The 20,403-nt window shown below is 24.3% G+C and overlaps 1 protein-coding gene across 2 annotated transcripts in view; it reads right to left on the bottom strand.

Annotated features, from left to right (window-relative positions):
- LOC145242414 (mitochondrial sodium/calcium exchanger protein-like) overlaps window positions 1-19,588 on the bottom strand; it is a 166,975-nt gene extending 147,387 nt beyond the window's left edge. The window contains exon 1 of one of the 2 annotated variants that reach the window (XM_080105450.1): window positions 19,436-19,588. The gene's annotated coding sequence lies outside the window, so the exon portion shown is untranslated. Of the gene's footprint in view, window positions 1-18,963; window positions 19,039-19,435 lie in introns of those variants that run through there. The other variant, XM_080105449.1, reaches the window with a different exon arrangement.
- Window positions 19,589-20,403: the final 815 nt, after the last annotated feature.

Raw genomic sequence — 20,403 nt, 5'->3', positions numbered from 1 at the left:
CGTAATTAGTCTAATAAGAATGATAAAATCTAAAAAGCAATATCGTAATTAGTCTAATAAGAATGATGAAATCTAAAAAGCAATATCGTAATTAGTCTAATAAGAATGATAAAATCTAAAAAGCAATATCGTAATTAGTCTAATAAGAATGATAAAAAATCTAAAAAGCAATATCGTAATTAGTCTAATAAGAATGATAAAAAATCTAAAAAGCAATATCGTAATTAGTCTAATAAGAATGATAAAATCTAAAAAGCAATATCGTAATTAGTCTAATAAGAATGATAAAAAATCTAAAAAGCAATATCGTAATTAGTCTAATAAGAATGTTAAAATCTAAAAAGCAATATCGTAATTAGTCTAATAAGAATGATAAAATCTAAAAAGAAATATCGTAATTAGTCTAATAAGAATGATAAAATCTAAAAAGCAATATCGTAATTAGTCTAATAAGAATGATAAAATCTAAAAATCAATATCATAATTAGTCTAATAAGAATGATAAAATCTAAAAAGCAATATCGTAATTAGTCTAATAAGAATGATAAAAAATCTAAAAAGCAATATCGTAATTAGTCTAATAAGAATGATAAACAATCTAAAAAGCAATATCGTAATTAGTCTAATAAGAATGTTAAAATCTAAAAAGCAATATCGTAATTAGTCTAATAAGAATGATAAAATCTAAAAAGAAATATCGTAATTAGTCTAATAAGAATGATAAAATCTAAAAAGCAATATCGTAATTAGTCTAATAAGAATGATAAAATCTAAAAAGCAATATCGTAATTAGTCTAATAAGAATGATAAAATCTAAAAAGCAATATCGTAATTAGTCTAATAAGAATGATAAAATCTAAAAAGCAATATCGTAATTAGTCTAATAAGAATGATAAAATCTAAAAAGCAATATCGTAATTAGTCTAATAAGAATGATAAAATCTAAACAGCAATATCGTAATTAGTCTAATAAGAATGATAAAAAATCTAAAAAGCAATATCGTAATTAGTCTAATAAGAATGATAAAATCTAAAAAGCAATATCGTAATTAGTCTAATAAGAATGATAAAATCTAAAAAGCAATATCGTAATTAGTCTAATAAGAATGATAAAAAATCTAAAAAGCAATATCGTAATTAGTCTAATAAGAATGATAAAAAATCTAAAAAGCAATATCGTAATTAGTCTAATAAGAATGATAAAATCTAAAAAGCAATATCGTAATTAGTCTAATAAGAATAATAAAAAATCTAAAAAGCAATATCGTAATTAGTCTAATAAGAATGATAAAATCTAAAAAGCAATATCGTAATTAGTCTAATAAGAATGATAAAATCTAAAAAGCAATATCGTAATTAGTCTAATAAGAATGATAAAATCTAAAAAGCAATATCGTAATTAGTCTAATAAGAATGATAAAATCTAAAAAGCAATATCGTAATTAGTCTAATAAGAATGATAACATCTAAAAAGCAATATCGTAATTAGTCTAATAAGAATGATAAAATCTAAAAAGCAATATCGTAATGAGTCTAATAAGAATAATAAAAAATCTAAAAAGCAATATCGTAATTAGTCTAATAAGAATGATAAAATCTAAAAAGCAATATCGTAATTAGTCTAATAAGAATGATAAAAAATCTAAAAAGCAATATCGTAATTAGTCTAATAAGAATGATAAACAATCTAAAAAGCAATATCGTAATTAGTCTAATAAGAATGATAAAATCTAAAAAGCAATATCGTAATTAGTCTAATAAGAATGATAAAAAATCTGAAAAGCAATATCGTAATTAGTCTAATTAGAATGATAAAATCTAAAAAGCAATATCGTAATTAGTCTAATAAGAATGATAAAAAATCTGAAAAGCAATATCGTAATTAGTCTAATAAGAATGATAAACAATCTAAAAAGCAATATCGTAATTAGTCTAATAAGAATGATAAAATCTAAAAAGCAATATCGTAATTAGTCTAATAAGAATGATAAAAAATCTAAAAAGCAATATCGTAATTAGTCTAATAAGAATAATAAGATCTAAAAAGCAATATCGTAATTAGTCTAATAAGAATGATTAAATCTAAAAAGCAATATCGTAATTAGTCTAATAAGAATAATAAAAAATCTAAAAAGCAATATCGTAATTAGTCTAATAAGAATGATAAAATCTAAAAAGCAATATCGTAATTAGTCTAATAAGAATGATAAAAAATCTAAAAAGCAATATCGTAATTAGTCTAATAAGAATGATAAAAAATCTAAAAAGCAATATCGTAATTAGTCTAATAAGAATGATAAAATCTAAAAAGCAATATCGTAATTAGTCTAATAAGAATGATAAAAAATCTAAAAAGCAATATCGTAATTAGTCTAATAAGAATGATAAAATCTAAAAAGCAATATGGTAATTAGTCTAATAAGAATGATAAAAAATCTAAAAAGCAATATCGTAATTAGTCTAATAAGAATGATAAAATCTAAAAAGCAATATGGTAATTAGTCTAATAAGAATGATAAAATCTAAAAAGCAATATCGTAATTAGTCTAATAAGAATGATAAAATCTAAAAAGCAATATCGTAATTAGTCTAATAAGAATGATAAAATCTAAAAAGCAATATCGTAATTAGTCTAATAAGAATGATAAAAAATCTAAAAAGCAATATCGTAATTAGTCTAATAAGAATGATAAAAAATCTAAAAAGCAATATCGTAATTAGTCTAATAAGAATGATAAAATCTAAAAAGCAATATCGTAATTAGTCTAATAAGAATGATAAAAAATCTAAAAAGCAATATCGTAATTAGTCTAATAAGAATGATAAAATCTAAAAAGCAATATCGTAATTAGTCTAATAAGAATGATAAAAAATCTAAAAAGCAATATCGTAATTAGTCTAATAAGAATGATAAAAAATCTAAAAAGCAATATCGTAATTAGTCTAATAAGAATGATAAAATCTAAAAAGCAATATGGTAATTAGTCTAATAAGAATGATAAAAAATCTAAAAAGCAATATCGTAATTAGTCTAATAAGAATGATAAAATCTAAAAAGCAATATGGTAATTAGTCTAATAAGAATGATAAAAAATCTAAAAAGCAATATCGTAATTTGTCTAATAAGAATGATAAAAAATCTAAAAAGCAATATCGTAATTAGTCTAATAAGAATGATAAAATCTAAAAAGCAATATGGTAATTAGTCTAATAAGAATGATAAAAAATCTAAAAAGCAATATCGTAATTAGTCTAATAAGAATGATAAAATCTAAAAAGCAATATGGTAATTAGTCTAATAAGAATGATAAAAAATCTAAAAAGCAATATCGTAATTAGTCTAATAAGAATGATAAAATCTAAAAAGCAATATCGTAATTAGTCTAATAAGAATGATAAAATCTAAAAAGCAATATGGTAATTAGTCTAATAAGAATGATAAAAAATCTAAAAAGCAATATGGTAATTAGTCTAATAAGAATGATAAAATCTAAAAAGCAATATGGTAATTAGTCTAATAAGAATGATAAAAAATCTAAAAAGCAATATCGTAATTAGTCTAATAAGAATGATAAAATCTAAAAAGCAATATGGTAATTAGTCTAATAAGAATGATAAAAAATCTAAAAAGCAATATCGTAATTAGTCTAATAAGAATGATAAAAAATCTAAAAAGCAATATCGTAATTAGTCTAATAAGAATGATAAAATCTAAAAAGCAATATGGTAATTAGTCTAATAAGAATGATAAAAAATCTAAAAAGCAATATCGTAATTAGTCTAATAAGAATGATAAAATCTAAAAAGCAATATCGTAATTAGTCTAATAAGAATGATAAAAAATCTAAAAAGCAATATCGTAATTAGTCTAATAAGAATGATAAAATCTAAAAAGCAATATCGTAATTAGTCTAATAAGAATGATAAAAAATCTAAAAAGCAATATCGTAATTAGTCTAATAAGAATGATAAAAAATCTAAAAAGCAATATCGTAATTAGTCTAATAAGAATGATAAAATCTAAAAAGCAATATCGTAATTAGTCTAATAAGAATGATAAAATCTAAAAAGCAATATCGTAATTAGTCTAATAAGAATGATAAAATCTAAAAAGCAATATCGTAATTAGTCTAATAAGAATGATAAAAAATCTAAAAAGCAATATCGTAATTAGTCTAATAAGAATGATAAAAAATCTAAAAAGCAATATCGTAATTAGTCTAATAAGAATGATAAAATCTAAAAAGCAATATCGTAATTAGTCTAATAAGAATGATAAAATCTAAAAAGCAATATCGTAATTAGTCTAATAAGAATGATAAAAAATCTAAAAAGCAATATCGTAATTAGTCTAATAAGAATGTTAAAATCTAAAAAGCAATATCGTAATTAGTCTAATAAGAATGATAAAATCTAAAAAGAAATATCGTAATTAGTCTAATAAGAATGATAAAATCTAAAAAGCAATATCGTAATTAGTCTAATAAGAATGATAAAATCTAAAAAGCAATATCGTAATTAGTCTAATAAGAATGATAAAATCTAAAAAGCAATATCGTAATTAGTCTAATAAGAATGATAAAAAATCTAAAAAGCAATATCGTAATTAGTCTAATAAGAATGATAAAATCTAAAAAGCAATATCGTAATTAGTCTAATAAGAATGATAAAATCTAAAAAGCAATATCGTAATTAGTCTAATAAGAATGATAAAAAATCTAAAAAGCAATATCGTAATTAGTCTAATAAGAATGATAAAATCTAAAAAGCAATATCGTAATTAGTCTAATAAGAATGATAAAATCTAAAAAGCAATATGGTAATTAGTCTAATAAGAATGATAAAAAATCTAAAAAGCAATATGGTAATTAGTCTAATAAGAATGATAAAATCTAAAAAGCAATATGGTAATTAGTCTAATAAGAATGATAAAAAATCTAAAAAGCAATATCGTAATTAGTCTAATAAGAATGATAAAATCTAAAAAGCAATATGGTAATTAGTCTAATAAGAATGATAAAAAATCTAAAAAGCAATATCGTAATTAGTCTAATAAGAATGATAAAAAATCTAAAAAGCAATATCGTAATTAGTCTAATAAGAATGAAAAAATCTAAAAAGCAATATGGTAATTAGTCTAATAAGAATGATAAAAAATCTAAAAAGCAATATCGTAATTAGTCTAATAAGAATGATAAAATCTAAAAAGCAATATCGTAATTAGTCTAATAAGAATGATAAAAAATCTAAAAAGCAATATCGTAATTAGTCTAATAAGAATGATAAAATCTAAAAAGCAATATGGTAATTAGTCTAATAAGAATGATAAAAAATCTAAAAAGCAATATCGTAATTAGTCTAATAAGAATGATAAAAAAATCTAAAAAGCAATATCGTAATTAGTCTAATAAGAATGATAAAATCTAAAAAGCAATATCGTAATTAGTCTAATAAGAATGATAAAATCTAAAAAGCAATATCGTAATTAGTCTAATAAGAATGATAAAATCTAAAAAGCAATATCGTAATTAGTCTAATAAGAATGATAAAAAATCTAAAAAGCAATATCGTAATTAGTCTAATAAGAATGATAAAAAATCTAAAAAGCAATATCGTAATTAGTCTAATAAGAATGATAAAATCTAAAAAGCAATATCGTAATTAGTCTAATAAGAATGATAAAATCTAAAAAGCAATATCGTAATTAGTCTAATAAGAATGATAAAAAATCTAAAAAGCAATATCGTAATTAGTCTAATAAGAATGTTAAAATCTAAAAAGCAATATCGTAATTAGTCTAATAAGAATGATAAAATCTAAAAAGAAATATCGTAATTAGTCTAATAAGAATGATAAAATCTAAAAAGCAATATCGTAATTATTCTAATAAGAATGATAAAATCTAAAAAGCAATATCGTAATTAGTCTAATAAGAATGATAAAATCTAAAAAGCAATATCGTAATTAGTCTAATAATTATGATAAAATCTAAAAAGCAATATCGTAATTAGTCTAATAAGAATGATAAAATCTAAAAAGCAATATCGTAATTAGTCTAATAAGAATGATAAAATCTAAAAAGCAATATCGTAATTAGTCTAATAAGAATGATAAAAAATCTAAAAAGCAATATCGTAATTAGTCTAATAAGAATGATAAAAAATCTAAAAAGCAATATCGTAATTAGTCTAATAAGAATGATAAAATCTAAAAAGCAATATCGTAATTAGTCTAATAAGAATAATAAAAAATCTAAAAAGCAATATCGTAATTAGTCTAATAAGAATGATAAAAAATCTGAAACACAATATCGTAATTAGTCTAATTAGAATGATAAAATCTAAAAAGCAATATCGTAATTAGTCTAATAAGAATGATAAAAAATCTGAAAAGCAATATCGTAATTAGTCTAATAAGAATGATAAACAATCTAAAAAGCAATATCGTAATTAGTCTAATAAGAATGATAAAATCTAAAAAGCAATATCGTAATTAGTCTAATAAGAATGATAAAAAATCTAAAAAGCAATATCGTAATTAGTCTAATAAGAATGATAAAATCTAAAAAGCAATATCGTAATTAGTCTAATAAGAATGATAAAATCTAAAAAGCAATATCGAAATTAGTCTAATAAGAATGATAAAAAATCTAAAAAGCAATATCGTAATTAGTCTAATAAGAATGATTAAATCTAAAAAGCAATATCGTAATTAGTCTAATAAGAATAATAAAAAATCTAAAAAGCAATATCGTAATTAGTCTAATAAGAATGATTAAAATCTAAAAAGCAATATCGTAATTAGTCTAATAAGAATGATAAAAAATCTAAAAAGCAATATCGTAATTAGTCTAATAAGAATGATAAAAAATCTAAAAAGCAATATCGTAATTAGTCTAATAAGAATGATAAAATCTAAAAAGCAATATCGTAATTAGTCTAATAAGAATGATAAAAAATCTAAAAAGCAATATCGTAATTAGTCTAATAAGAATGATAAAATCTAAAAAGCAATATGGTAATTAGTCTAATAAGAATGATAAAAAATCTAAAAAGCAATATCGTAATTAGTCTAATAAGAATGATAAAATCTAAAAAGCAATATGGTAATTAGTCTAATAAGAACGATAAAATCTAAAAAGCAATATCGTAATTAGTCTAATAAGAATGATAAAATCTAAAAAGCAATATCGTAATTAGTCTAATAAGAATGATAAAATCTAAAAAGCAATATCGAAATTAGTCTAATAAGAATGATAAAAAATCTAAAAAGCAATATCGTAATTAGTCTAATAAGAATGATAAAATCTAAAAAGCAATATCGTAATTAGTCTAATAAGAATGATAAAAAATCTAAAAAGCAATATCGTAATTAGTCTAATAAGAATGATAAAAAATCTAAAAAGCAATATCGTAATTAGTCTAATAAGAATGATAAAATCTAAAAAGCAATATGGTAATTAGTCTAATAAGAATGATAAAAAATCTAAAAAGCAATATCGTAATTAGTCTAATAAGAATGATAAAATCTAAAAAGCAATATCGTAATTAGTCTAATAAGAATGATTAAAAATCTAAAAAGCAATATCGTAATTAGTCTAATAAGAATGATAAAAAATCTAAAAAGCAATATCGTAATTAGTCTAATAAGAATGATAAAATCTAAAAAGCAATATGGTAATTAGTCTAATAAGAATGATAAAAAATCTAAAAAGCAATATCGTAATTAGTCTAATAAGAATGATAAAATCTAAAAAGCAATATCGTAATTAGTCTAATAAGAATGATAAAAAATCTAAAAAGCAATATGGTAATTAGTCTAATAAGAATGATTAAAAATCTAAAAAGCAATATGGTAATTAGTCTAATAAGAATGATAAAATCTAAAAAGCAATATCGTAATTAGTCTAATAAGAATGATAAAATCTAAAAAGCAATATGGTAATTAGTCTAATAAGAATGATAAAAAATCTAAAAAGCAATATGGTAATTAGTCTAATAAGAATGATAAAATCTAAAAAGCAATATGGTAATTAGTCTAATAAGAATGATAAAAAATCTAAAAAGCAATATCGTAATTAGTCTAATAAGAATGATAAAATCTAAAAAGCAATATGGTAATTAGTCTAATAAGAATGATAAAAAATCTAAAAAGCAATATCGTAATTAGTCTAATAAGAATGATAAAAAATCTAAAAAGCAATATCGTAATTAGTCTAATAAGAATGATAAAATCTAAAAAGCAATATGGTAATTAGTCTAATAAGAATGATAAATAATCTAAAAAGCAATATCGTAATTAGTCTAATAAGAATGATAAAATCTAAAAAGCAATATGGTAATTAGTCTAATAAGAATGATAAAAAATCTAAAAAGCAATATCGTAATTAGTCTAATAAGAATGATAAAATCTAAAAAGCAATATGGTAATTAGTCTAATAAGAATGATAAAAAATCTAAAAAGCAATATCGTAATTAGTCTAATAAGAATGATAAAAAATCTAAAAAGCAATATCGTAATTAGTCTAATAAGAATGATAAAATCTAAAAAGCAATATCGTAATTAGTCTAATAAGAATGATAAAATCTAAACAGCAATATCGTAATTAGTCTAATAAGAATGATAAAATCTAAAAAGCAATATCGTAATTAGTCTAATAAGAATGATAAAATCTAAAAAGCAATATCGTAATTAGTCTAATAAGAATGATAAACAATCTAAAAAGCAATATCGTAATTAGTCTAATAAGAATGATAAAATCTAAAAAGCAATATGGTGATTAGTCTAATAAGAATGATAAAAAATCTAAAAAGCAATATCGTAATTAGTCTAATAAGAATGATAAAATCTAAAAAGCAATATCGTAATTAGTCTAATAAGAATGATAAAAAATCTAAAAAGCAATATCGTAATTAGTCTAATAAGAATGATAAAATCTAAAAAGCAATATGGTAATTAGTCTAATAAGAATGATAAAAAATCTAAAAAGCAATATCGTAATTAGTCTAATAAGAATGATAAAAAATCTAAAAAGCAATATCGTAATTAGTCTAATAAGAATGATAAAATCTAAAAAGCAATATCGTAATTAGTCTAATAAGAATGATAAAATCTAAAAAGCAATATCGTAATTAGTCTAATAAGAATGATAAAATCTAAAAAGCAATATCGTAATTAGTCTAATAAGAATGATAAAAAATCTAAAAAGCAATATCGTAATTAGTCTAATAAGAATGATAAAAAATCTAAAAAGCAATATCGTAATTAGTCTAATAAGAATGATAAAATCTAAAAAGCAATATCGTAATTAGTCTAATAAGAATGATAAAATCTAAAAAGCAATATCGTAATTAGTCTAATAAGAATGATAAAAAATCTAAAAAGCAATATCGTAATTAGTCTAATAAGAATGTTAAAATCTAAAAAGCAATATCGTAATTAGTCTAATAAGAATGATAAAATCTAAAAAGAAATATCGTAATTAGTCTAATAAGAATGATAAAATCTAAAAAGCAATATCGTAATTAGTCTAATAAGAATGATAAAATCTAAAAAGCAATATCGTAATTAGTCTAATAAGAATGATAAAATCTAAAAAGCAATATCGTAATTAGTCTAATAAGAATGATAAAATCTAAAAAGCAATATCGTAATTAGTCTAATAAGAATGATAAAATCTAAAAAGCAATATCGTAATTAGTCTAATAAGAATGATAAAATCTAAACAGCAATATCGTAATTAGTCTAATAAGAATGATAAAAAATCTAAAAAGCAATATCGTAATTAGTCTAATAAGAATGATAAAATCTAAAAAGCAATATCGTAATTAGTCTAATAAGAATGATAAAATCTAAAAAGCAATATCGTAATTAGTCTAATAAGAATGATAAAAAATCTAAAAAGCAATATCGTAATTAGTCTAATAAGAATGATAAAAAATCTAAAAAGCAATATCGTAATTAGTCTAATAAGAATGATAAAATCTAAAAAGCAATATCGTAATTAGTCTAATAAGAATAATAAAAAATCTAAAAAGCAATATCGTAATTAGTCTAATAAGAATGATAAAATCTAAAAAGCAATATCGTAATTAGTCTAATAAGAATGATAAAATCTAAAAAGCAATATCGTAATTAGTCTAATAAGAATGATAAAATCTAAAAAGCAATATCGTAATTAGTCTAATAAGAATGATAAAATATAAAAAGCAATATCGTAATTAGTCTAATAAGAATGATAACATCTAAAAAGCAATATCGTAATTAGTCTTATAAGAATGATAAAATCTAAAAAGCAATATCGTAATTAGTCTAATAAGAATAATAAAAAATCTAAAAAGCAATATCGTAATTAGTCTAATAAGAATGATAAAATCTAAAAAGCAATATCGTAATTAGTCTAATAAGAATGATAAAAAATCTAAAAAGCAATATCGTAATTAGTCTAATAAGAATGATAAACAATCTAAAAAGCAATATCGTAATTAGTCTAATAAGAATGATAAAATCTAAAAAGCAATATCGTAATTAGTCTAATAAGAATGATAAAAAATCTGAAAAGCAATATCGTAATTAGTCTAATTAGAATGATAAAATCTAAAAAGCAATATCGTAATTAGTCTAATAAGAATGATAAAAAATCTGAAAAGCAATATCGTAATTAGTCTAATAAGAATGATAAACAATCTAAAAAGCAATATCGTAATTAGTCTAATAAGAATGATAAAATCTAAAAAGCAATATCGTAATTAGTCTAATAAGAATGATAAAAAATCTAAAAAGCAATATCGTAATTAGTCTAATAAGAATGATAAAATCTAAAAAGGAATATCGTAATTAGTCTAATAAGAATGATAAAATCTAAAAAGCAATATCGTAATTAGTCTAATAAGAATGATAAAAAATCTAAAAAGCAATATCGTAATTAGTCTAATAAGAATGATTAAATCTAAAAAGCAATATCGTAATTAGTCTAATAAGAATAATAAAAAATCTAAAAAGCAATATCGTAATTAGTCTAATAAGAATGATAAAATCTAAAAAGCAATATCGTAATTAGTCTAATAAGAATGATAAAAAATCTAAAAAGCAATATCGTAATTAGTCTAATAAGAATGATAAAAAATCTAAAAAGCAATATCGTAATTAGTCTAATAAGAATGATAAAATCTAAAAAGCAATATCGTAATTAGTCTAATAAGAATGATAAAAAATCTAAAAAGCAATATCGTAATTAGTCTAATAAGAATGATAAAATCTAAAAAGCAATATGGTAATTAGTCTAATAAGAATGATAAAAAATCTAAAAAGCAATATCGTAATTAGTCTAATAAGAATGATAAAATCTAAAAAGCAATATGGTAATTAGTCTAATAAGAATGATAAAATCTAAAAAGCAATATCGTAATTAGTCTAATAAGAATGATAAAATCTAAAAAGCAATATCGTAATTAGTCTAATAAGAATGATAAAATCTAAAAAGCAATATCGTAATTAGTCTAATAAGAATGATAAAAAATCTAAAAAGCAATATCGTAATTAGTCTAATAAGAATGATAAAAAATCTAAAAAGCAATATCGTAATTAGTCTAATAAGAATGATAAAATCTAAAAAGCAATATGGTAATTAGTCTAATAAGAATGATAAAAAATCTAAAAAGCAATATCGTAATTAGTCTAATAAGAATGATAAAATCTAAAAAGCAATATCGTAATTAGTCTAATAAGAATGATAAAAAATCTAAAAAGCAATATCGTAATTAGTCTAATAAGAATGATAAAAAATCTAAAAAGCAATATCGTAATTAGTCTAATAAGAATGATAAAATCTAAAAAGCAATATGGTAATTAGTCTAATAAGAATGATTAAAAATCTAAAAAGCAATATCGTAATTAGTCTAATAAGAATGATAAAAAATCTAAAAAGCAATATGGTAATTAGTCTAATAAGAATGATAAAATCTAAAAAGCAATATGGTAATTAGTCTAATAAGAATGATAAAAAATCTAAAAAGCAATATCGTAATTAGTCTAATAAGAATGATAAAATCTAAAAAGCAATATGGTAATTAGTCTAATAAGAATGATAAAAAATCTAAAAAGCAATATGGTAATTAGTCTAATAAGAATGATAAAATCTAAAAAGCAATATCGTAATTAGTCTAATAAGAATGATAAAATCTAAAAAGCAATATGGTAATTAGTCTAATAAGAATGATAAAAAATCTAAAAAGCAATATGGTAATTAGTCTAATAAGAATGATAAAATCTAAAAAGCAATATCGTAATTAGTCTAATAAGAATGATAAAAAATCTAAAAAGCAATATCGTAATTAGTCTAATAAGAATGATAAAATCTAAAAAGAAATATGGTAATTAGTCTAATAAGAATGATAAAAAATCTAAAAAGCAATATCGTAATTAGTCTAATAAGAATGATAAAAAATCTAAAAAGCAATATCGTAATTAGTCTAATAAGAATGATAAAATCTAAAATGCAATATGGTAATTAGTCTAATAAGAATGATAAATAATCTAAAAAGCAATATCGTAATTAGTCTAATAAGAATGATAAAATCTAAAAAGCAATATCGTAATTAGTCTAATAAGAATGATAAAAAATCTAAAAAGCAATATCGTAATTAGTCTAATAAGAATGATAAAATCTAAAAAGCAATATGGTAATTAGTCTAATAAGAATGATAAAAAATCTAAAAAGCAATATCGTAATTAGTCTAATAAGAATGATAAAAAATCTAAAAAGCAATATCGTAATTAGTCTAATAAGAATGATAAAATCTAAAAAGCAATATCGTAATTAGTCTAATAAGAATGATAAAATCTAAACAGCAATATCGTAATTAGTCTAATAAGAATGATAAAATCTAAAAAGCAATATCGTAATTAGTCTAATAAGAATGATAAAATCTAAAAAGCAATATCGTAATTAGTCTAATAAGAATGATAAACAATCTAAAAAGCAATATCGTAATTAGTCTAATAAGAATGATAACATCTAAAAAGCAATATCGTAATTAGTCTAATAAGAATGATAAAATCTAAAAAGCAATATCGTAATTAGTCTAATAAGAATGATAAAATCTAAAAAGCAATATCGTAATTAGTCTAATAAGAATGATAAAATCTAAAAAGCAATATCGTAATTAGTCTAATAAGAATGATAAAATCTAAAAAGCAATATCGTAATTAGTCTAATAAGAATGATAAAATCTAAAAAGCAATATCGTAATTAGTCTAATAAGAATGATAAAAAATCTAAAAAGCAATATCGTAATTAGTCTAATAAGAATGATAAAAAATCTAAAAAGCAATATCGTAATTAGTCTAATAAGAATGATAAAATCTAAAAAGCAATATCGTAATTAGTCTAATAAGAATGATAAAATCTAAAAAGCAATATCGTAATTAGTCTAATAAGAATGATAAAATCTAAAAAGCAATATCGTAATTAGTCTAATAAGAATGATAAAATCTAAAAAGCAATATCGTAATTAGTCTAATAAGAATGATAAAAAATCTAAAAAGCAATATCGTAATTAGTCTAATAAGAATGATAAAATCTAAAAAGCAATATCGTAATTAGTCTAATAAGAGTGATAAAAAATCTAAAAAGCAATATCGTAATTAGTCTAATAAGAATGATAAAATCTAAAAAGCAATATCGTAATTAGTCTAATAAGAATGATAAAATCTAAAAAGCAATATCGTAATTAGTCTAATAAGAATGATAAAAAATCTAAAAAGCAATATCGTAATTAGTCTAATAAGAATGATAAAATCTAAAAAGCAATATCGTAATTAGTCTAATAAGAATGATAAAATATAAAAAGCAATATCGTAATTAGTCTAATAAGAATGATAAAATCTAAAAAGCAATATCGTAATTAGTCTAATAAGAATGATAAAAAATCTAAAAAGCAATATCGTAATTAGTCTAATAAGAATGATAAAATCTAAAAAGCAATATCGTAATTAGTCTAATAAGAATGATAAAAAATCTAAAAAGCAATATCGTAATTAGTCTAATAAGAATGATAAAATCTAAAAAGCAATATCGTAATTAGTCTAATAAGAATGATAAAAAATCTAAAAAGCAATATCGTAATTAGTCTAATAAGAATGATAAAATCTAAAAAGCAATATCGTAATTAGTCTAATAAGAATGATAAAAAATCTAAAAAGCAATATCGTAATTTGTCTAATAAGAATGATAAAATCTAACATGGTTTATTCTTGCGTTGTTCCAAATTGCCAGGGAAATTATCCAAAAGGCCCCAAAGTTCATACATTTTCTTTTCCTAAAAAGAAGGAGCAAGTCTCAATTTGGATACGTGCAATTAGAAGGGAAATTTTATTCCAACCAAATATAGTAAAGTAAGTAATGTTATTTGTTAATAATTAAACGTGTATTTAATTAGAACTGTATTCAAGTACTTTCATAACTTTTTTTTTAGTCGTTCTAAGATGAAAATAATAGTTCGCAATAAATAAATTAATATAAATAATACTCATCTCGATAATGAATTCCAATTAAAATAATATATATACTTTCATAACGTTTGATAACATTGTTAATATAAATCAAAGAAAATACTATTTATTGCTAATACAGCAAATATTATGTTGATATTTTTAACTGTTTATTTTCTTATAAGGCTAAAAAGTCTATCAGGAAGGTTGAAAATTTAATTTCATTTTGTTTTAGTTTTAAAATTATAAACAAATAATTTTTACATGAGAATAATTGTCAAAATGTCTTTTTAATAATAAATAAAACCTTTCATTGAGTATTTCCAAATATTTTAAAGTTATATATTTTTTTCTGAAGTCGGTTTGAAAATTATTCACCACACGGCTATTAAGAAAATTAGCGGTGACTGAGCGTTATATATTAAAATTGATTGTTTCTTTTTAGAATTATAAACAAATAATTTTTACATGAGAATATTTGTCAAAATTATTTTTTTTTTAATTTATTTACTTGCCTCCCCATGAGGGCACAGTTAGACACAAGGTCGGTTTTTAATGTGGGAAAATCTAGCTCCACAAAAAGGGGCACTCTGGATAGGAACAAAAATAAAATAAAAATTGTCTCAGTCATGGAGGATTTCTCCTCCACTGACCGAGGACAGAACAAATGAAGTGTAGCATCAAAACAGATACTACACTGTGATCCTGTGCCGAAGATAAATGTTACCAAAGACAAGATAAGTAGTTATTAATGTTCCAACTGTGTTTTAACTTATGTTTTTCTTTACTTCCAAACAAAAGTGGTGTCAAGTATATTAGAATGAAAATAAATATCGTTTGTTTTCACTTTTAAAATTATTCATCGTTGATGTTTAATATGTTTTTTAATTCTTTGTTTCCTAAATTCATAATTCAGTTTTATCAGTATTAAATTGTATATTGCTTTAAAATTACTTAATTTTACATAGATAATATTTATATTTTATATTGAATAAAGTTCAGTTTCGGTATTAATCGAACTGTGTTCCTTTTTCTTTTTAAAAATTTTTTATTGCTCTTTTTCAGATGGCCCTCATATAGTACTGACAGTCTGACAAATCTTACCTACATTGCCTGCAGACATTTTTCAGTTAACAGGCCTTCTTCTTACTCTCGATGGCCGTGGTTGTACACAGTTCGACTTGGGGTGCGCCTAGTTTTTTCTTATTTATTATGGCTTTTTTATTTTGGCTTATTCGGATTGTTTTTTGTTTTATTTTGTTGTTTTTTTTATGGATATTTTTTATTTTGGCTTGAACTTAGTGAATAATTTTGTTATTATATGATTTTTTAAATACATATTGGGATCAGTAGGAGAAATTAAATGGTCTCATGTCGATGAGGCCATTTATAGAGAGGCTTATAACATGAAAAGTGAAAAAATATTAGATAATTTTGAAACATTTTTAGAGCATGTTCATGAAAAATATGGTGATTAAAAAAAAAATCCCAATAAGCTTTGGGGAAAAAACATGTTTTGAACAATTGAATTTTTATTTTTTATTTTTGAATAAAAAATAATTATTAAAAAAAAAACAGTCATGTTCTCGTTGAGTAGTTTTTATTTTATTCAAGAAAATAAAAGGTACTCATGCACTTATTGAGCCGTGCTGAAATAATGACATTATTTAGAAAGCCATTCTTAACATGGGGACGGGAGGGTGTTGTGTACCTATTCTGTACTTTCACCTAACAATGTAATAAAAACAGGTATCGTAAAACTTTAATTAAACTTGAAAGTACTATTTCAAAAATAACACGGATCAATAAATGCACTAGCACCAAATAACATTTCACTGTTTCGATTCCATGAGAAGCTTTTTGCTTATTTTTGTTTATCGCTACAAGTGCTAATTGGACTTGCACTGATTTCCTGTTAATAATTACCTATAGCTATAATCTCCGGCCAAAAAACAAATATCCATCCAAAAAAAAAATAATAATAATTTGCAAAGTGCATAGTTCAAGCCAAAATAAATAAATAAATAATAATAATAATAATAATAAAAACTAGGCCACACATGCAAAAATTCTTTACTTGTAAAAATAATTGCTACCTAAGTCGAACTGTGTACAACATCAGAGCCGATGCATATTTCGCTAGGGGGGTAGCACTCGTGTACGTCAGTCGTATAGTGTACGGCATAATCACGTTTGACACGCCGGTTCCCATCAGATCACCAAAGTTAAGCAACGATAAGCCTGGCCAGTACCAGATGAGTGACCATTTGGGACTTCCAGGTGCTGTATGTGCTCTCCGCTTATCTCGGCATTGTTTCCAGTCGTCCTGGACTTCTCCTTGCCACTGGACTCAAACAGTGCCGATTCAGGAGAGGTGTGGTTGTGATTGTGCAACTCTTGTCTCACAATTACACGTGCAGCTGCCCCTATAGTGGTTATCCATTGTCTTTCAAGACTGAACGGAGGCATCGACTTGACTCATCGAGTGTATATGTCTGGGAGTGACCTTAGTTAAGTTTTGTCTCAGAATACCCCCCGATAATTACCGATAATCGATAATCGAAACCGTTATTTTAATTTATCTATCATCGGTAAAGTCATTTTTTCCATGTCGTCGCTTAACGACAATAATAGAACAAAGAGCCGTGAAATTTCTACTGTGGTTAAGTTGATAGCGTGTTTTGTTGTTTTTTTGCATGACATGGTCTGTGGGTTCAAACTCCGCACGTAAATTTCTTAATGTTTTTTTTCATTAACTGGAAAGAAGTTTATATAAAATAATTTTATAAAAGTAACAGTAGGTTCTCTAGAGTGCAATGTAGAATAACATATATTTTGGACTAAAAACATTAAGCAATTTACGTGCGGAGTTTGAACCAACGGACCACATGTCAAAGGCCTTCGATAAGGTATGGCATAAAGGCCTACTTCATAAGATTTCCAGCTACGGTATCACTGGAAATGTTTTCTCAATCATTAAATCATTTCTCTCTGATAGACTCATAAGAGTAGTGGTTGATGCGCAGAAATCAGAGGCCCACAGTATTAATGCTGGAGTCCCTCAGAGGTCCATCCTGGGCCCAACTCTCTTCCTGATCTACATCAATGATCTCCCAAAACACATACTTAAATCATTCGTTGACAGGCCGTAAATGAAAAAGTTCTCTCTGATTCTCTCTCCTCTGATCTTGAACGCGTGGTACAGTGGGGAAAGAGGTGGCTGGTTACTTTTAATGCATCTAAAACCAAGCTCCTATCTTTACATCATCAACGCTCTGATCCCCATCTGGCATCAATTGAAATAAATGGCTCTCATCTAGTGGAAGCTCCATGTTTTGATAAGCTTCTGGACTTGACCTTTACTCTTGATCTGAAATGGAACACGTAAGTCAGTTGCCAAGGTCGCTGGAAAAATGGTAGGATCCTTCTACCGGTCCAGAAGATATCTCACTGTTGATACAATTCTCTATCTATATAAAAGCCAAGTACATCCAAGGATGGAGTACTGCTGCCACATCTGGGCAGGAGCTGCTAAAAACAGCCTATCCTGCCTTGACAGAGTACAAAATAGACTTTGTGGTTTAGTGGGGGATGCCCTTTTCTCTTCCCTGCAACCTCTCTCCCACCTGACTACAACCTGGATGTCTTCAAGTCCAACATAAACAAATTCCTGATGAACCGCCCCTTTAAGTAAGACACTTTATCAAATCTCCAATACTAACGTACTGTACACGCAATAACCCTTATCTCCAAGTGGCTTCCGGGCCTTGATAAGTGGTGACCACCTTGTAAAAAACAAAAAGTTGCTGCATGGAGGCATGTGAAGCTTTCTCTTGGGCGATTTTACGGATTTCGATGCCAATGAAAATATAGGAGTGTGAAATATGCGTTGATTGTCATTCAATCCCGGATAACGTCGGATCTCCCTGTTAGTCTCTTAGTAAAAGAGAGTTGTCTCCCTCAGAACAATGACAAATTGTAAAACAGCGTGTGTGTTTATTTAATGCATTCTTTCCAGGGTTTTGGAGATAATCTTCACTCATATATAATTTTGAAAGTACATTTACCCAAAGCCCTTGGGCGATAATATTTTATTTCAACCAAACAGGATATTATCGTGGCTGTCTGCGTTTGCGCTCACTCAATATACACAACAAAGGAAATATGTTTTGCTTTGTTTTATTTTTAACTTGAAAACTAGACGCATATATATATATATATATATATATATATATATATATATATATATATATATATATATATATATATATATATATATATATAAATAAAATTACGGGTTGCTATTTTCCAGAGGTAAGGTAACCAGTGAAATATAACGAGGCTATTACGGATTTCGCTTTTAAATATAAGCGTTAGGTCTCTAGTTACTAATAATTAGCTAACTGAACATGCTCATGACTGTGTAGCAACATATTACTGCTTATGTAAAAAACAAAACAAAAAAAAGTATACCTTGTCCTTCTTCGGTATTGGCCACTCTTGTATTAACCTCGTTAAACTTCATTGGTGAGATTACCTCTGGAAAATAATAACTTCAGATGTGTGTGTGTGTGTGTGTGTGTGTGTGTGTGTGTGTGTGTGTGTCCGCGCACACGCGCCTTAGTTTAGCGAGTGTGCCTCCAGAGAGGGTAAAGCCCGATACATTTATTGTAATTTAATGTCACTAACGACCCTGGTGTCTAACTCTGTCCCGTGGGGAGGCATTGTAAATAGGTACATCATTTCCCATTCAATCAATGCTGACTACATCGTTGGATCCCACCCCAAAAATTGAATACATAAAATACGAAAAATTGGAATAAAAAAGATAATACGGTAATTTGAGCGCAAAAACAAAAGACCAAAAGTCCCTTATTTAATCCCTGGCAACGCCGGGTTTTTACGTTAGTTTTAGTTTTTTTTTTAAATTAAAAATAACACTTACTTTTCGTTTTCAAGAGAAGATATATAAATATATAGAAACATACGGCACATGGCCTTGGGCAGCGTATCAGAAAATTAAAAATTCCGGTGAATAATTCTCTCATAAAAAAAATCGATCTTGGCCTGGTGGGAAAAATAAATCCGAACTGACTTTCAAATTAAAAAAGAAAAGAAACAAACAATGAAAAGCATGGCTGACAAATAAAACTAGTTTTATAAACCGACTGCTGCTGCACAGAAACTGACAGGCGAGTTACGAAAACATTAAAACAACCATAATGAAACAACGATGAAATTTAGACCAATATTAAATTGTAAACAATGCCTTTTCTAAATAAAATAAGGATAAATCATGCCTATTTGTAATTTCGAAAATAGCAATATATCCTAAAATTACGAAATTTTATCAATAAATTAATTTTGAATTAAATAATTTGAATAATATACAAAGTAATTTTTACGAAAAATTATATATTTGACGTTTTTCTCCATACTGATAGGCAAAATATGAAAGAAAACCAGGATTATTGGATTATCTCCATTGCTTTTCGAAGGTCGCGCGACGTAAATGGCAAACATCGATTCTTACCGTATTAATCAATGCATTTTTTTTTTTTTTAACTAATAGCAAATGTTCTACTTAGTCAAATATCTTAATTTTTGGATATTACTATTTTCGAGATGACAATTACGTGATATTGTATTTGCTTGAAAGGACATACTTAAAAAAAATTAGCGCTATCGTTTAACTTGAAAACAAAAAACATTAACAGTTAATGCCTAGGTACATGCAAAATGAATGCCGACGCTCAAAATGCATAAACATTTTTACCCTTCCTTTTACTTAAAAATTCACCAAAAATTAGAAAATTAACCAATTTTAATGAAATCTTTAGTATTTATCAAATAATGATCACGGAATATAATGAACACATTATTTTCCCTTAAATCTTAGTGGAAATGTATTAT

Source organism: Euprymna scolopes, chromosome 21, assembly GCF_053919585.1.
Source record: "Euprymna scolopes isolate OS-2025 chromosome 21, ASM5391958v1, whole genome shotgun sequence".
NCBI classification, from domain to species: Eukaryota; Metazoa; Mollusca; class Cephalopoda; order Sepiida; family Sepiolidae; genus Euprymna; species Euprymna scolopes.
The sequence above is the reverse complement of the archived record's forward strand: the minus strand, read 5'-3'. Positions and strand labels throughout refer to the sequence as shown.